Consider the following 18055-nt stretch of genomic DNA (forward strand, 5'->3'; position numbering starts at 1 on the left):
CCAGTTAGGGGGGGATTTGGGGTGAGTGCTTATTTGTGCCCTGGGTACCCCTGGAACTATAGCAGGGTGACTGTTACCCCAATGTTTCTATATATCTGTAACCTTGTTATGGGCTAAGGGGGCCCAGCCTGAAGGCCAGTTAGGGGGGGATTTTGGGTGAGTGCTTATTTGTGCGCTGGGTACCCCTGGAACTATAGCGGGGTGACTGTTACCCCAATGTTTCTATATATCTGTAACCTTGTTATGGGCTAAGGGGGCCCAGCCTGAAGGCCAGTTAGGGGGGGATTTGGGGTGAGTGCTTATTTGTGCCCTGGGTACCCCTGGAACTATAGCGGGGTGAGTGTTACCCCAATGTTTCTATATATCTGTAACCTTGTTATGGGCTAAGGGGGCCCAACCTGAAGGCCAGTTAGGGGGGTATTTGGGGTGAGTGCTTATTTGTGCCCTGGGTACCCCTGGAACTATAGCGGGGTGACTGTTACCCCAATGTTTCTATATATCTGTAACCTTGTTATGGGCTAAGGGGGCCCAGCCTGAAGGCCAGTTAGGGGGGGATTTGGGGTGAGTGCTTATTTGTGCCCTGGGTACCCCTGGAACTATAGAAGGGTGACTGTTACCCCAATGTTTCTATATATCTGTAACCTTGTTATGGGCTAAGGGGGCCCAGCCTGAAGGCCAGTTAGGGGGGGATTTGGGGTGAGTGCTTATTTGTGCCCTGGGTACCCCTGGAACTATAGCGGGGTGACTGTTACCCCAATGTTTCTATATATCTGTAACCTTGTTATGGGCTAAGGGGGCCCAGCCTGAAGGCCAGTTAGGGGGGGATTTGGGGTGAGTGCTTATTTGTGCCCTGGGTACCCCTGGAACTATAGAAGGGTGACTGTTACCCCAATGTTTCTATATATCTGTAACCTTGTTATGGGCTAAGGGGGCCCAGCCTGAAGGCCAGTTAGGGGGGGATTTGGGGTGAGTGCTTATTTGTGCCCTGGGTACCCCTGGAACTATAGCGGGGTGACTGTTACCCCAATGTTTCTATATATCTGTAACCTTGTTATGGGCTAAGGGGGCCCAGCCTGAAGGCCAGTTAGGGGGGGATTTGAGGTGAGTGCTTATTTGTGCTCTGGGTACCCCTGGAACTATAGCAGGGTGACTGTTACCCCAATGTTTCTATATATCTGTAACCTTGTTATGGGCTAAGGGGGCCCAGCCTGAAGGCCAGTTAGGGGGGGATTTGGGGTGAGTGCTTATTTGTGCCCTGGGTACCCCTGGAACTATAGCGGGGTGACTATTACACCATTGTTTCTGTATCTATTCTGCTACAATCTAGCTTATCATAACACTATTTAAAAAAAAAAACCCCAAACATTACAATCTGGTTTCTGTGCCATATGGAATCACCAAAGCATTACTAAGATATATAATTTGGTATTTTTACCATATTCAGTGGAACATTCAATATAAAGGAAAACAAAGCTACTGATACAGTGTAAGTGCCTGAATATAAAGCAGGTAAATTCTAATAACCGGGAGCAGAATCTCCTCACGTCTCTGGACTTTAGTTCGGTTCTTTCCCGGGACCCAGACCCCGGCGCTACTTACATTTCCCTCGCATTCGGCGCCTCCGGATCCAGCCTGGAACCTCGGATTCCTCCCTCGCAATGGAGATAACTGCCAACAATCCCAACTGCACAGACAGCAACGAGTAAATACTAAATTGCCTTCTTTCCCCTTTCTTTTTTTTTTTTTTTTTTCTTTCTTTCTTTTTTTCGCCAAACCTGTTTCGCGGGTTTAAGTTCCTTCATCCCTGCAGCAGGAACGAGGCAAACCATATTCAGAGCCGCCAAACGGGTTCTGCTGTTTCTCAACAAAGTGGCAGAACGAGTATAGTGCCGGGGCGCATAGAGATCCGATTGTATAAAGGGATTTGGGCCGGCGGGGAGAAACCTTACAGATCTGTGTGTCCTGCCGAATATGGGGAAAGCACAGATTTGGGGTTGATTTGGGTTAACCAGAATGCACGAGACCTGGGATTTTCCGGATAAGGGATCTTTCCATAATTTGGATCTCTAGAAAATCATTTACCCATTAAATAAACCCAATAGGGCTGTTCTGCCCCAATAAGGGGTAATTATATCTTAGTTGGGATCAAGTACAGGTACTGTTTTATTATTACAGAGAAAAGGGAATCATTTAACCATGAAATAAACCCAATAGGGCTGTTCTGCCCCCAATAAGGGGTAATTATATCTTAGTTGGGATCAAGTACAGGTACTGTTTTATTATTACAGAGAAAAGGGAATCATTTAACCATGAAATAAACCCAATAGGGCTGTTCTGCCCCAATAAGGGGTAATTATATCTTAGTTGGGATCAAGTACAGGTACTGTTTTATTATTACAGAGAAAAGGGAATCATTTAAACATTAAATAAACCCAATAGAACTGTTCGGATTTTTAGCTACTTGGACACATAGTAAATCTCAAAAAAATGTTTTTTTTCTGCGATTTTAAGCACTAAAAATCCAAATTGAGAAAAAAAAATATGATTGTCAGTAAATGGGCCCCTTAGGATCTATAGCAGCTTTCCAGTAGTCTATATTACTACATATATTACTATATATATATTTGTTATTTTCTGCCCCCAAAAGATTTCCTGTATTTAATGGGTGGGAGATGCCATACTGTTTCCCATTTTGAAAGCGGACAAAAGCACCGTCTATTTTGATCAGTAAGGGGCAGATTTATCCAAATGTGAGTTCAGAGCTTAATACATAAAAACTCCCCCACGTTCTATTCATTTCTATGGGATTTTTAGAAGCGTATTTATCAAATGATGAGTTCTAACTTTCACCCATTAATAAATATGCTTCTAAAAATCCCATAGGAATGAATAGAATGTGGGGGAGTTTTTATGTATTAAGCTCTGAACTCACATTTGGATTAATCGGCCCCCATGGGTGCTGTTCAGGAGCTTTTATTGGGGAAATGATGTAACAGAAGTAACACAGTGTAACTCATACAGCCCTTATGTGTAATTAGGAACATCTAGAAAAGGAATGTTCTGTTCCAGCATTAAGCTGCCCTCTATTGTTAGATTAAGTAGTACAGTATGGCAACTCCTGCCCATAGGTATAAATACAAATACACAGAATAGGAATGTTCTGTTCAGCGCAGAGGATCATATAGAAGGCTTAAGGGTTATGTAATAAGAGGTGTAAGATTTGCTACATGTCTATAGGTTGCTATGGGTTACTAGGTCTGGGCAAGTGGGCTTTCCCCATTATAGACTGGTGCCACACAGTTAGCCCAGGAGTTACACTTAAGGTTCCCTGATGTCCGTGACTGTATGGCTGCCACTGATCTGTGTGTAAGGTGATACCCACACCCTGCGCTGGGGAACCGGTTGGTCATATTCTTTACATGAACCTGGAAAAAACGAACACATTATTAACTGCAGCGGCCACATACCTTCATCTGAAGCGCAGGCTTTGTGCTCAGTGTGTGTTTGCCATAGGGACCTTCGGGACTTTTTTGAATGACATTATTATTGGAAATTGCAGATATAAGGGTTGGTCATTGGTAGCATAAGCCTGGGGTTACCAGCTCACTGGGGCAGGGACTGATGGGAATGTGTTAGGGACCTTAGATTGTAAGCTCACTGGGCAGGGACTGATGGGAATGTGATAGGGACCTTAGATTGTAAGCTCACTGGGGCAGGGACTGATGGGAATGTGATAGGGACCTTAGATTGTAAGCTCACTGGGGCAGGGACTGATGGAATGGGATAGGGACCTTGATTGTAAGCTCACTGGGGCAGGGACTGATGGAATGGGATAGGGACCTTAGATTGTAAGATTACTGGGACAGGGACTGATGGGAATGCGATAGGGATCTTAGATTGTAAGCTCACTGGGGCAGGGACTGATGGGAATGCGATAGGGACCTTAGATTGTAAGCTCACTGGGGCAGGGACTGATGGGAATGCGATAGGGACCTTAGATTGTAAGCTCACTGGGGCAGGGACTGATGGGAATGGGATAGGAACCTTAGATTGTAAGCTCACTGGGGCAGGGACTGATGGGAATGTGATAGGGACCTTAGATTGTAAGCTCACTGGGGCAGGGACTGATGGGAATGTGATAGGGACCTTAGATTGTAAGCTCACTGGGGCAGGGACTGATGGGAATGTGATAGGGACCTTAGATTGTAAGCTCACTGGGGCAGGGACTGATGGGAATGTGATAGGGACCTTAGATTGTAAGCTCACTGGGGCAGGGGCTGATGGGAATGGGATAGGGACCTTAGATTGTAAGCTCACTGGGGCAGGGGCTGATGGGAATGGGATAGGGACCTTAGATTGTAAGCTCACTGGGGCAGGGACTGATGGGAATGGGATAGGGACCTTAGATTGTAAGCTCACTGGGGCAGGGACTGATGGGAATGTGATAGGGACCTTAGATTGTAAGCTCTCTGGGGCAGGGACTGATGGGAATGTGATAGGGACCTTAGATTGTAAGCTCACTGGGGCAGGGACTGATGGGAATGGGATAGGGACCTTAGATTGTAAGCTCACTGGGGCAGGGGCTGATGGGAATGTGATAGGGACCTTAGATTGTAAGCTCACTGGGGCAGGGGCTGATGGGAATGGGATAGGGACCTTAGATTGTAAGCTCACTGGGGCAGGGACTGATGGGAATGTGATAGGGACCTTAGATTGTAAGCTCACTGGGGCAGGGACTGATGGGACTGATGTATAATCCCTGTACAGAACTGCACAGATTTGTCAGCACTATATAAATGAAAGATAATATTTATTATTCCTCCAGAAAGTTATATTTAAGTGGGGTCGGGGCAGTAGATAGAAATCTGTTTTCTTTCATTGCGGCACCTCTAGGGGGCGCCTGAGACCTGCTCTGTCCTGGGATTCATTCAGCAGCAGAAATCAGAGCATTAGCCCAGAGGCAGAGATAATTGTTTCCTTATGCAAATGGAATTTGAGAAAAAAGTTTCTGCTTCATTAACAACAAAACTCATTCTCATGATTTCAAATAAATAAATCAACATGCAGAATGGTATAGCTAATACATTTAGCCCTTCAGTACGTCTGTAAGGGAGCAGCTAAGGGTGTTGGCTAGGTGCTTACATTAAAAGTCTGTCCAACTGCATTTTATGCTTCAGGCTAGATGTGTGATACAGTTGCTCCTAACTGCTGCAGTGAGGAAATAGCTACAGTAAATATATATATATAATTACCTGGGTGTGTGCTATTACAGCTACTGGCCACTAGGGGGAGTGTGATACAGTTGCTCCCAATTGCTGCAGTGAGGAAATAGCTAAATTAAATATATATATATAATTACCTGGGTGTGTGCTGTTACAGCTACTGGCCACTAGGGGGGAGTGTGATACAGTTGCTCCCAATTGCTGCAGTGAGGAAATAGCTACAGTAAATATATATATATAATTACCGGGGTGTGTGTTGTTGCAGCTACTGGCCACTAGGGGGAGTGTGATACAGTTGCTCCTAGCTGCTGCAGTGAGGAAATAGCTACTGTAAATATATATAATTACCTGGGTGTGTGCTGTTACAGCTACTGGCCACTAGGGGGAGTGTGATACAGTTGCTCTCAATTGCTGCAGTGAGGAAATAGCTACGGTAAATATATATATAATTACCTGGGTGTGTGCTGTTACAGCTTCTGGCCACTAGGGGGAGTGCGATACAGTTGCTCCAATTGCTGCAGTGAGGAAATAGCTACAGTAAATATATATATATAATTACCGGGGTGTGTGTTGTTGCAGCTACTGGCCACTAGGGGGAGTGTGATACAGTTGCTCCAATTGCTGCAGTGAGGAAATAGCTACAGTAAATATATATATATAATTACCTGGGTGTGTGCTGTTACAGCTACTGGCCACTAGGGGGAGTGCGATACAGTTGCTCCCATTGCTGCAGTGAGGAAATAGCTACAGTAAATATATATATATATATATATATATATATAATTACCTGGGTGTGTGCTGTTACAGCTACTGGCCACTAGGGGGAGTGTGATACAGTTGCTCTCAATTGCTGCAGTGAGGAAATAGCTACATTTACAGTATATATATATATATATATATATATATATATATATATATATAATGACTTGGGTGTGTGCTGTTACCACTACTGGCCACTAGGGGGAGTGCGATACAGTTGCTCCAATTGCTGCAGTGAGGAAATAGCTACAGTAAATATATATATATAATTACCTGGGTGTGTGCTGTTACCACTACTGGCCACTAGGGGGAGTGCGATACAGTTGCTCCAATTGCTGCAGTGAGGAAATAGCTACAGTAAATATATATATATATAATTATAGCACTTATATTTGCCTATTTGTGTCTGTTAGTTGCCCTCCCATATAGATTGTAAGCTCTACGGGGCAGGGACCTCCTTCATCTTGTGTTTCTGACTCTTATTGCAACTGTACCTTGTATTTATTTGTATTTATTGTTGTACTTTGTATTTGTGCATTATCTTTAACCCCCCTGTCTGTATTAATGAATTCTACTGTACAGCGCTGCGTACATAAGTAGCGCTTTATAAATAAAGATATACATACATACATACAATTACCTGGGTGTGTGCTGTTACCACTACTGGCCACTAGGGGGAGTGCGATACAGTTGCTCCAATTGCTGCAGTGAGGAAATAGCTACAGTAAATTTATATATATAATTACCTGGGTGTGTGCTGTTAGCACTACTGGCCACTAGGGGGAGTGCGATACAGTTGCTCCAATTGCTGCAGTGAGGAAATAGCTACAGTAAATATATATATATAATTACCTGGGTGTGTGCTGTTACCACTACTGGCCACTAGGGGGAGTGCGATACAGTTGCTCCAATTGCTGCAGTGAGGAAATAGCTACAGTAAATATATATATATATATATATATATATATATATATATATATATATATATATATAATTACCTGGGTGTGTGTTGTTACAGCTACTGCCACTAGGGGGAGTGTGATACAGTTGCTCCCAATTGCTGCAGTGAGGAAATAGCTACAGTAAATATATATATATATAATTACCTGGGTGTGTGCTGTTACCACTACTGGCCACTAGGGGGAGTGCGATACAGTTGCTCCAATTGCTGCAGTGAGGAAATAGCTACAGTAAATATATATATATAATTACCTGGGTGTGTGCTGTTACAGCTACTGGCCACTAGGGGGAGTGCGATACAGTTGCTCCCATTGCTGCAGTGAGGAAATAGCTACAGTAAATATATATATATATATATATATATATATATATATAATTACCTGGGTGTGTGCTGTTACAGCTACTGGCCACTAGGGGGAGTGTGATACAGTTGCTCTCAATTGCTGCAGTGAGGAAATAGCTACATTTACAGTATATATATATATATATATATATATATATATATATATATATATATAATGACCTGGGTGTGTGCTGTTACCACTACTGGCCACTAGGGGGAGTGCGATACAGTTGCTCCAATTGCTGCAGTGAGGAAATAGCTACAGTAAATTTATATATATAATTACCTGGGTGTGTGCTGTTACAGCTATTGGCCACTAGGGGGAGTGTGATACCGTTGCTCCCAATTGCTGCAGTGAGGAAATAGTTACAGTAAATATATATATAATTACCTGGGTGTGTGCTGTTACCACTACTGGCCACTAGGGGGAGTGCGATACAGTTGCTCCAATTGCTGCAGTGAGGAAATAGCTACAGTAAATATATATATATAATTACCTGGGTGTGTGCTGTTACAGCTACTGGCCACTAGGGGGAGTGCGATACAGTTGCTCCAATTGCTGCAGTGAGGAAATAGCTACAGTAAATATATATATATAATTACCTGGGTGTGTGCTGTTACAGCTACTGGCCACTAGGGGGATGCTCTTGCTGAGGGTATTTGATTTGTTTTTAAGGAAGGTTTAGTCTCTTTGCTAAAGGGGTGTTTCACCCGTTATATTGGGAGAAGATCTGCTCATTAGCAACCTTTACTTTTAATTACTTGTTGTTCTATTTATACCCGTCTCTATTCATATTCATGTGTCTTTTTCAAACCACTGCCTGGTTGCTAGGGTTTATTGTACCCTAGCAACCAGATAGCTGTCCATTTCACAGAGGAGCTGGTTTTTGGGTGCCGGGGTCAGTGACCCCCATTTGAAGAGTGAACCCTTCCCAAACTGCGCTTTCCCATGACTGGGGGGGGGGGTTTATTTAACGTTGCACTTCCTCATTGCGCGGCAGAAGGGGAATAAAGGAAACAATACGCCCTTTCTCTCAGGCCTTGCTGTTTGGGGAAGGAGATAGTGTCGGCTCTATTGGCTCCGCACTCAGGTACCTGCCCAGTTACACCAGTAGGACTTTGGCTTCTGTTGCTCCCCCGGCTGTTTATTTGGCTGACCTTTGGCTAATCACCCGTTAACCCTTTCATTGGCGTGTATCCTACGCACACCTGTGGCAACCTGACTTACCTTCCCCCTCTGGGCTAGGAACTCATAATCACAGTGGCACAGATCCTATCTGATCCCCCATTGTAAGCAGCAGTCCTGCCCTGCTTTATGGCTGAGATTCTAGCTATCTGTATAACAGAGCATTCTGTCACAGTGGCACAGATCCTATCTGACCCCCCATTGTAAGCAGCAGTCCTGCCCTGCTTTATGGCTGAGATTCTAGCTATCTGTATAACAGAGCATTCTGTCACAGTGGCACAGATCCTATCTGATCCCCCATTGTAAGCAGCAGTCCTGCCCTGCTTTATGGCTGAGATTCTAGCTATCTGTATAACAGAGCATTCTGTCACAGTGGCACAGATCCTATCTGATCCCCCCATTGTAAGCAGCAGTCCTGCCCTGCTTTATGGCTGAGATTCTAGCTATCTGTATAACAGAGCATTCTGTCACAGTGGCACAGATCCTATCTGATCCCCCCATTGTAAGCAGCAGTCCTGCCCTGCTTTATGGCTGAGATTCTAGCTATCTGTATAACAGAGCATTCTGTCACAGTGGCACAGATCCTATCTGATCCCCCCATTGTAAGCAGCAGTCCTGCCCTGCTTTATGGCTGAGATTCTAGCTATCTGTATAACAGAGCATTCTGTCACAGTGGCACAGATCCTATCTGATCCCCCCATTGTAAGCAGCAGTCCTGCCCTGCTTTATGGCTGAGATTCTAGCTATCTGTATTACAGAGCATTCTGTCACAGTGGCACAGATCCTATCCCCCCCCATTGTAAGCAGCAGTCCTGCCCTGCTTTATGGCTGAGATTCTAGCTATCTGTATAACAGAGCATTCTGTCACAGTGGCACAGATCCTATCTGATCCCCCCATTGTAAGCAGCAGTCCTGCCCTGCTTTATGGCTGAGATTCTAGCTATCTGTATTACAGAGCATTCTGTCACAGTGGCACAGATCCTATCCCCCCCATTGTAAGCAGCAGTCCTGCCCTGCTTTATGGCTGAGATTCTAGCTATCTGTATTACAGAGCATTCTGTCACAGTGGCACAGATCCTATCCCCCCCCATTGTAAGCAGCAGTCCTGCCCTGCTTTATGGCTGAGATTCTAGCTATCTGTATAACAGAGCATTCTGTCACAGTGGCACAGATCCTATCTGATCCCCCCCATTGTAAGCAGCAGTCCTGCCCTGCTTTATGGCTGAGATTCTAGCTATCTGTATAACAGAGCATACTGTCACAGTGGCACAGATCCTATCTGATCCCCCCCATTGTAAGCAGCAGTCCTGCCCTGCTTTATGGCTGAGATTCTAGCTATCTGTATAACAGAGCATTCTGTCACAGTGGCACAGATCCTATCTGATCCCCCCCATTGTAAGCAGCAGTCCTGCCCTGCTTTATGGCTGAGATTCTAGCTATCTGTATAACAGAGCATTCTGTCACAGTGGCACAGATCCTATCCCCCCCATTGTAAGCAGCAGTCCTGCCCTGCTTTATGGCTGAGATTCTAGCTATCTGTATAACAGAGCATTCTGTCACAGTGGCACAGATCCTATCCCCCCCATTGTAAGCAGCAGTCCTGCCCTGCTTTATGGCTGTATTATATACATATCGTCTTAAAGTCATTAATTAAGAAATATGTTTTTCAGCATTGGCCGATATGAATGCAGAATAAAAGAACACACTTTGGATAGAAATCGAGTGAGAACATTCCGCAGCTACTAACCACAGGAGATTCAGTAAGTAAATATACTCTGCAATTAAATGTGCCTGCAATACCCTTCTTGTGGGTGTTAAATCCACCCAGTGACACGGCAAATCACAACAGACTTACCTGCTCTTCTGGAAATGTTACATATATCATTACTTACCCGCGTGTGTTTATATATTAGCATTTATTTAGCCTTTATACACTTTGTTCACTTGCTGGTACTTACCATTCAATCAATCAAGGGGCAATTTAGAATCTTTTAACCCCCTGCTGAGCTGGGAATCACCCCCAGTACCGTTGCCCTTAGCCGTGACAAGTAGCTGCTACTAGTAGCTCTGTGTGTCTTCACCTTAAGGTAGCAGCTACAAAAATAGCCAATGCTAATCAATTACTGATACTTGATTGTCTATGGCAGGGAGTTTAGTAGCTGTGATAAAGTAGCTGCTACTAAGTAGCTCCATGTGTCTTCACCCTAAGGGCAATAGTACTTGGGGGTGATTCCCAGCTCAGCAGGGGGTCTAAAGAGTTTTAATTGCCCCTCGATTGATTGAATGGTAAGTACCAGCAAGTGCATCCACAGGGTCCAAACAATTTCCATTTAAGCCAATGTCTCAGTATTGTCTATGGCAGGGTATTTTCTGGTGTTTAGTAGCCGTGACAAGTAGCTGCTGCTAAGTAGCTCTGTGTCCCTTAGGGTGAAGACACACGGAGCTACTTAGCAGCAGCTACTTGTCACAGCTACTAAACACCAGAAAATCCCCTGCCATAGACAATACTGAGAATTGCCCCTGCTAAACACACGTAGAGACAGTTATCAGTATATAATCAGCATTGTCTGTTTTAGTAGCTGCTACTAAGTAGCTCCGTGTGTCTTCACCCTTAAGGTGCCCACCCCCGAGGAAACTCCCCAACTGTCATTTGGCCTGATATTGGGCAGATCTCGATCGGGCAGGTTTGATTTTTCCATCGGATTGGGGACCGCATTGGCTTATTGATTCAGGCCCCGATCCGACCCGTTGTTGTAATTTGATTGTTTGGCTCTAGGGCCAAACAATTGGATTAGCCTGATGCCGCCCACCTGTAGGTGGGCATATAAGAAGAAGATCTACTCATTTGGCTTGTTGGATCTTACAGTGTATGGCCACCCTTAGGGAGAAGACACACGGAGCTACTTAGTAGCAGCTACTTGTCACTGCTACTAAATGCCAGAAAATCCCCTGCCATAGACAATACTGAGAATTGCCTCTGCTAAACACACGTTATCAGTAAATGATCACCATTGTCTGTTTTAGTAGCTGCTACTAGTAGCTCTGTGTGTCTTCACCCTTAGACTGTGGCTTGTACACATTTTATTACAAAGATTGCAGTGTCTCTCACGGGATATTGTAGCAGCATTAGTATAAAGGGTGCGGTATCCACAATGTTAGGAATGATAAGGAATTTGAAGCAAGTTTGTATATATCTGTGGCAGCTTGTTACCTGGATACACACAGTATTTACTCACCGAGTAGGTACATAAAACACATATTTCCACATTGGCTTTGCTAGCATTGCGCATGTTACACCTGAATGTTATGACTTTACCCCCAGGACCGAAAATTCTTATTATTTGCAAAATCATACACAGTGAATTGGGTCTTCTTTTTATTATTATTGACAAATGTTACCTGCTAGCCCGAAGTGTGCCTGAGTCTGAGCTTTCAGCCAGCGCTACACATTAGAACTGCTTTCAGCTAACCTATTGTTTCTCCTACTCCCATGTAACTGGAGGAGTCCCAAGCCGGACTTGGATTTCTTACTATTGAGTGCTATTCTGATACCTACTGGGAGCTGCTATCTTGCTCCCTTCCCATTGTTCTGCTGATCGGCTGCTGGGGGTGAGGGGGGGGGATATCATTCCAACTTGCAGCGCAGCAGTAAAGTGTGCCTGAGTCTGAGCTTTCAGCCAGCGCTACACATTAGAACTGCTTTCAGCTAACCTATTGTTTCTCCTACTCCCATGTAACTGGAGGAGTCCCAAGCCGGACTTGGATTTCTTACTATTGAGTGCTATTCTGATACCTACTGGGAGCTGCTATCTTGCTCCCTTCCCATTGTTCTGCTGATCGGCTGCTGGGGGTGAGGGGGGGGATATCATTCCAACTTGCAGCACAGCAGTAAAGTGTGCCTGAGTCTAAGCTTTCAGCCAGCGCTACACATTAGAACTGCTTTCAGCTAACCTATTGTTTCTCCTACTCACATGTAACTGGAGGAGTCCCAAGCCGGACTTGGATTTCTTACTATTGAGTGCTATTCTGATACCTACTGGGAGCTGCTATCTTGCTCCCTTCCCATTGTTCTGCTGATCGGCTGCTGGGGGTGAGGGGGGGGTGATATCACTCCAACTTGCAGCGCAGCAGTAAAGTGTGAGTGAAGTTTATCAGAGCACAGGTCACATGGCTGTGGCACCCTGGGAAATGAAGAATATGGCTAGCCCCATGGGAAAAACAGATTACAATGCAGGATTCTGCTGGAAAAGCTCTATTAACGGATGGGTTTGTAACAAATATGTTTTACCATTAATTGTATAAACACTAAATATATTTATGAAAGCATTTATTTTAGAATGGGAGGGGCAAAGCGGTATCTCCCCAGCCGGATCATGTCCAACAGTATTTAAGTATCTTGTAGAACAATCTATTTGCTTCCGGCGCTGTGGGACATTGACAAATGGACGTTTAATGTTTCCTGCCCAACTGGGCGACGCACCTGGACGCCGGAGCCATCGGCCAATCACGGCGGGTTCCTGTGCCTCGGGTCGGAGCGCCGCGGGGCTTTAGAGTGTTTTCTCTCCCACTGCTGAGACAGTCGCCTCAATGAGCCCGTTATCAGCTCGGAAACACTCCTGCCGATAAGAGTTCAAAGAAATAACATTCCCATTGCACCTTTTAAAAAGGCTTAAAAAATGTAGTTTCATAAATGTTTGTTGTGCGATTGGGAGATAAAGCGGCGGTGCATTGTCCGGCCGCCAAGGGTCCCAGCACCTCTCTCTTCCCCGCAGATTAATGGCTGACTTATTACTCCACGGCTGAATCAAATGGCTTATCATGATTTGTATGCTCAGCGTGGGGAGCTGTTAATTAAGCCTGACCCCTCTCTTTCTCTCCCAGTCCCCCCCCGGCCAAGCATTTACTATAGCATTACAATCATTCCGGATACCAGTAACAAAAAGCTGTTGTTACAGAGGGGGATAACTATGGAGGAGGCAGCTGTGGGTCCTGGGTGGGGCACCAACATACAGGGCTGGTCTTATAAACTACGGGGCCCAAATGGGACCATATTGGCAGGGCCCCATATACAAGGTGTTGCCGGCTGGCACAGGGTTCCGGGGCTGGGTGGGCAAATAGTCCCTGCCTCTTGCTCTTGTACCATTAGCCCCAAACATTTCCTGGCACAATGTGGCCCCCACAGGCCCGGATTTGTGGAAAGGCTACAAAGGCCCAGGCCTAGGGTGGCACAAACCTAGGGGCAACATGCCGCCCCGCCGCACCAAAATGTGGAAATTTTGCTCCCATATGGAGCAATGGGGACCTTTCCCCACTGCTTCATATGCGAGTTTACATGAATGGGGGCGGGCCCCCCTAACCCCCGCAGGGTCCCCTACCCGAAGTCCTCCCCTGAGTGCGCATAAATTTAATGCATCATGGGAGGAACGGTCGGGCAGGGGGAGCGCCAGCAAGGGTCGGGGCTGCCGGGGCCTACCGGGATTTTTCCTGGTGTCCCGGTGGCCCAGTCCGGCCCTGCTATGTATGTCCAGCTTTTCACCAGGCTCAGATTATGCCCAGCTTTGTATAGCACCAGTACAGGTATAGGACCCCTTATCCAGAATGCTCGGGACCAAGGGTATTCCACATAAGGGGTCTTTCTGTAATTTGGTTCTCCATGCCTTAAGTCTACTAAAAAATCAATTAAACATTAATTAACCCCAATAGGGCTATTTTGCATCCAATAAGGGGTAATTATATCTTAGTTGGGATCAAGTACAGGTACTGTTTTATTATTACAGAGAAAAGGGAATCATTTAACCATTAAATAAACCCAATAGGGCTGTTCTGCCCCCAATAAGGGGTAATTATATCTTAGTTGGGATCAAGTACAGGTACTGTTTTATTATTACAGAGAAAAGGGAATCATTTAACCATTAAATAAACCCAATAGGGCTGTTCTGCCCCCAATAAGGGGTAATTATATCTTAGTTGGGATCAAGTACAGGTACTGTTTTATTATTACAGAGAAAAGGGAATCATTTAACCATTAAATAAACCCAATAGGGCTGTTCTGCCCCCAATAAGGGGTAATTATATCTAAGTTGGGATCAAGTACAGGTACTGTTTTATTATTACAGAGAAAAGGGAATCATTTAACCATGAAATAAACCCAATAGGGCTGTTCTGCCCCCAATAAGGGGTAATTATATCTTAGTTGGGATCAAGTACAGTACTGTTTTATTATTACAGAGAAAAGGGAATCATTTAACATGAAATAAACCCAATAGGGCTGTTCTGCCCCCAATAAGGGGTAATTATATCTTAGTTGGGATCAAGTACAGGTACTGTTTTATTATTACAGAGAAAAGGGAATCATTTAACCATTAAATAAACCCAATAGGGCTGTTCTGCCCCAATAAGGGGTAATTATATCTTAGTTGGGATCAAGTACAGGTACTGTTTTATTATTACAGAGAAAAGGGAATCATTTAACCATTAAATAAACCCAATAGGGCTGTTCTGCCCCAATAAGGGGTAATTATATCTTAGTTGGGATCAAGTACAGGTACTGTTTTATTATTACAGAGAAAAGGGAATCATTTAACCATGAAATAAACCCAATAGGGCTGTTCTGCCCCAATAAGGGGTATTTATATCTTAGTTGGGATCAAGTACAGGTACTGTTTTATTATTACAGAGAAAAGGGAATCATTTAACCATTAAATAAACCCAATAGGACTGTTCTGCCCCAATAAGGGGTAATTATATCTTAGTTGGGATCAAGTACAGGTACTGTTTTATTATTACAGAGAAAAGGAAATCATTTAACCATGAAATAAACCCAATAGGGCTGTTCTGCCCCAATAAGGGGTATTTATATCTTAGTTGGGATCAAGTACAGGTACTGTTTTATTATTACAGAGAAAAGGGAATCATTTAACCATTAAATAAACCCAATAGGGCTGTTCTGCCCCAATAAGGGGTAATTATATCTTAGTTGGGATCACTTACAATGTACGGTTTTATTACTACAGAGAAAAAGGAAATCAGTTTTAAAATTCTGAATTATTTGATTAAAATGAAGTCTATGGGATAACGGTTTTCCGGATAAGGGGTCCGATACCTATATATAGAAGCAATTGGCCTGTGTGCATACCTTAGTGTGACCACTAGGGGGCAGAACAACACAGCAAGATAGATACACAGAGAACTTTACTGCCTCCTCTGCAATAAATGCAAAGTTATAGAAATGCTGAGCCAGACTCACAGCAAACCTGTCGTTCGTCTCAGACTTATTCATGGAAAATTGACTGTTCTCAATGGATTTTTTTTTTATAGAATTATATATATTTTATTCATTTAATAACATCAACTTTTTGGTTACAGCAAATAATATCAATCTAAAGCCAAACATATAGCGGTTGTGCTTCATTTCCTGACTAATGTGATACAACCGGGGCATTGGGAAATAGTTTATTACACAAATTAAAGAAGACAAAGGATAAAAGAAAAAAACCCGGTACGGTGCTGGTTTCATTTTGGGCTAAAAATTAACCCTATCTGTAACAATGGCCCCCTTATTAGAGCTCCCTAAAGATCCTCTCAGGTCCCTGTCTGGGTTTCAAATGAGGGGTGGGTGTGTCCTAACGGTCCCTGCCAGAAGCACAGTAGGAGGGGGAGAGCCAATCACAGCCCTGCAGTCACACAAGCACAGACAGGCTTCAGTTCCCTATCAGGTCAGCCTAGCTGCTAATTGGTTCCTATCCTACAGTGCCGGGCTAGTGGGGTTTTGGGGGAATTTCTCAATAAATCAGTAAATCATAATAAATCAGAATACATCAAAACACAACTTTTAACCTTCAAATTAACTTTTAGTATGTTATAGAATGAGCAATTTTTAGCTCATTTTCAACCGGTCTTCATTTTATATTTTTTTTCAACTCTTTCCAGTTTTTAAGTTGGGGGTCACTGACCCCGGCAGCCAAAACTCTGTTGCTCTGCGAGGCTCCAGTTTGATTGTTATTGTTGTATTTTATTCCTTATTATATTTTAATTCAGGCCTCTTCTATTTATAATCCAGTTTCTCACACCACTACGTGGTTGCTATGGTAGTTTAGACCCTAGCAACCAGAGAGCTAGAATTCTAAACTGGAAAACTGCTGAACAAAAAGCTAAATGGTTAAAAAAACATATATAAAAAATGAAGACCAATTGCAAATAGTCTCAGAATATCACTCAATCGCCCACAATGACGTTAGAGACGTCTCTGAAGCAAAACAGGGGCAACTCCGTAACCTTCCGCCCGTCCCCTGAATAAACAGCCTCTCTCCCTGCCCTTCTCTTCTTTATTTTGCCTTTTCCCTCTGACCAACCAGTGATATTATTTTCCCTTTGAAGCCCGGAGCCATAGCTCTTTTATTGGAATGGGATCACACTGTTGTTTTTTAGTTCCTTATCGACTGGCGATTTCCCCGGAGCTATCTGTGCATTTCATATTGTGCCCTTATCATCAACATGTCCCTATTCACCTGATATCTATAGGCCGCCTGGGCGGGACCCTCTGGAATCGCTCGACTGCTGTATTCCTTTATCCAGAATACGGCGGCTGTATAAAAGCTTTCCTTGGCCGCCAACTCATTGGCTTTGTTTTAGGAAAAAACAGGCAGATCTTTATTGGCTGTGATCCAAATAATTAGCGCTAAGGGTCACTTGATCAAATAGATCCCAATACAAACAGCTGATGTGACTCTATAATAACCAGTCATTCCCCTGCTGGAAAGTTCATGTAGGAGCCGCTCATATCATTCAGTAAATAGATTCCAATACAAACAGCTGATGTGACTCTATAATAACCAGTCATTCCCCTGCTGGAAAGTTCATGTAGGAGCCGCTCATATCATTCAGTAAATAGATCCCAATACAAACAGCTGATGTGACTCTATAATAACCAGTCATTCCCCTGCTGAAAGTTTCATGTAGGAGCCGCTCATATCATTCAGTAAATAGATCCCAATACAAACAGCTGATGTGACTCTATAATAACCGGTCATTCCCCTGCTGGAAAGTTCATGTAGGAGCCGCTCATATCATTCAGTAAATAGATCCCAATACACACAGCCGATGTGACTCTATAATAACCAGTCATTCCCCTGCTGGAAAGTTCATGTAGGAGCCGCTCATATCATTCAGTAAATAGATCCCAATACAAACAGCCGATGTGACTCTATAATAACCAGTCATTCCCCTGCTGGAAAGTTCATGTAGGAGCCGCTCATATCAGTCAGTAAATAGATCCCAATACAAACAGCTGATGTGACTCTATAATAACCAGTCATTCCCCTGCTGGAAAGTTCATGTAGGAGCCGCTCATATCATTCAGTAAATAGATCCCAATACAAACAGCTGATGTGACTCTATAATAACCAGTCATTCCCCTGCTGGAAAGTTCATGTAGGAGCCGCTCATATCAGTCAGTAAATAGATCCCAATACAAACAGCTGATGTGACTCTATAGTAACCAGTCATTCCCTGCTGGAAAGTTCATGTAGGAGCCGCTCTTATCAGTCAGTAAATAGATCCCAATACAAACAGCTGATGTGAATCTAT

General features: G+C 44.0%; 1 protein-coding gene and 1 long non-coding RNA gene across 2 annotated transcripts in view; one reads left to right on the forward strand and one right to left on the reverse strand.

Moving 5' to 3' along the window:
• rbbp8nl (RBBP8 N-terminal like) overlaps positions 1–1645 on the reverse strand; it is a 33686-nt gene extending 32041 nt beyond the window's left edge. Inside the window, 1 exon segment of the mRNA NM_203678.1 lies at positions 1600–1645. The gene's annotated coding sequence lies outside the window, so the exon portion shown is untranslated.
• The window catches only part of LOC116408023, a 176080-nt gene that overhangs the window by 37929 nt on the left and 120096 nt on the right, over positions 1–18055 (forward strand). Inside the window, exon 2 of the long non-coding RNA XR_004220676.1 lies at positions 10141–10230. This is a non-coding gene — a long non-coding RNA (uncharacterized LOC116408023). The remainder of the gene's footprint in view (positions 1–10140; positions 10231–18055) is intronic.

This window comes from Xenopus tropicalis, chromosome 10, assembly GCF_000004195.4.
Source record: "Xenopus tropicalis strain Nigerian chromosome 10, UCB_Xtro_10.0, whole genome shotgun sequence".
NCBI lineage: Eukaryota > Metazoa > Chordata > Amphibia > Anura > Pipidae > Xenopus > Xenopus tropicalis.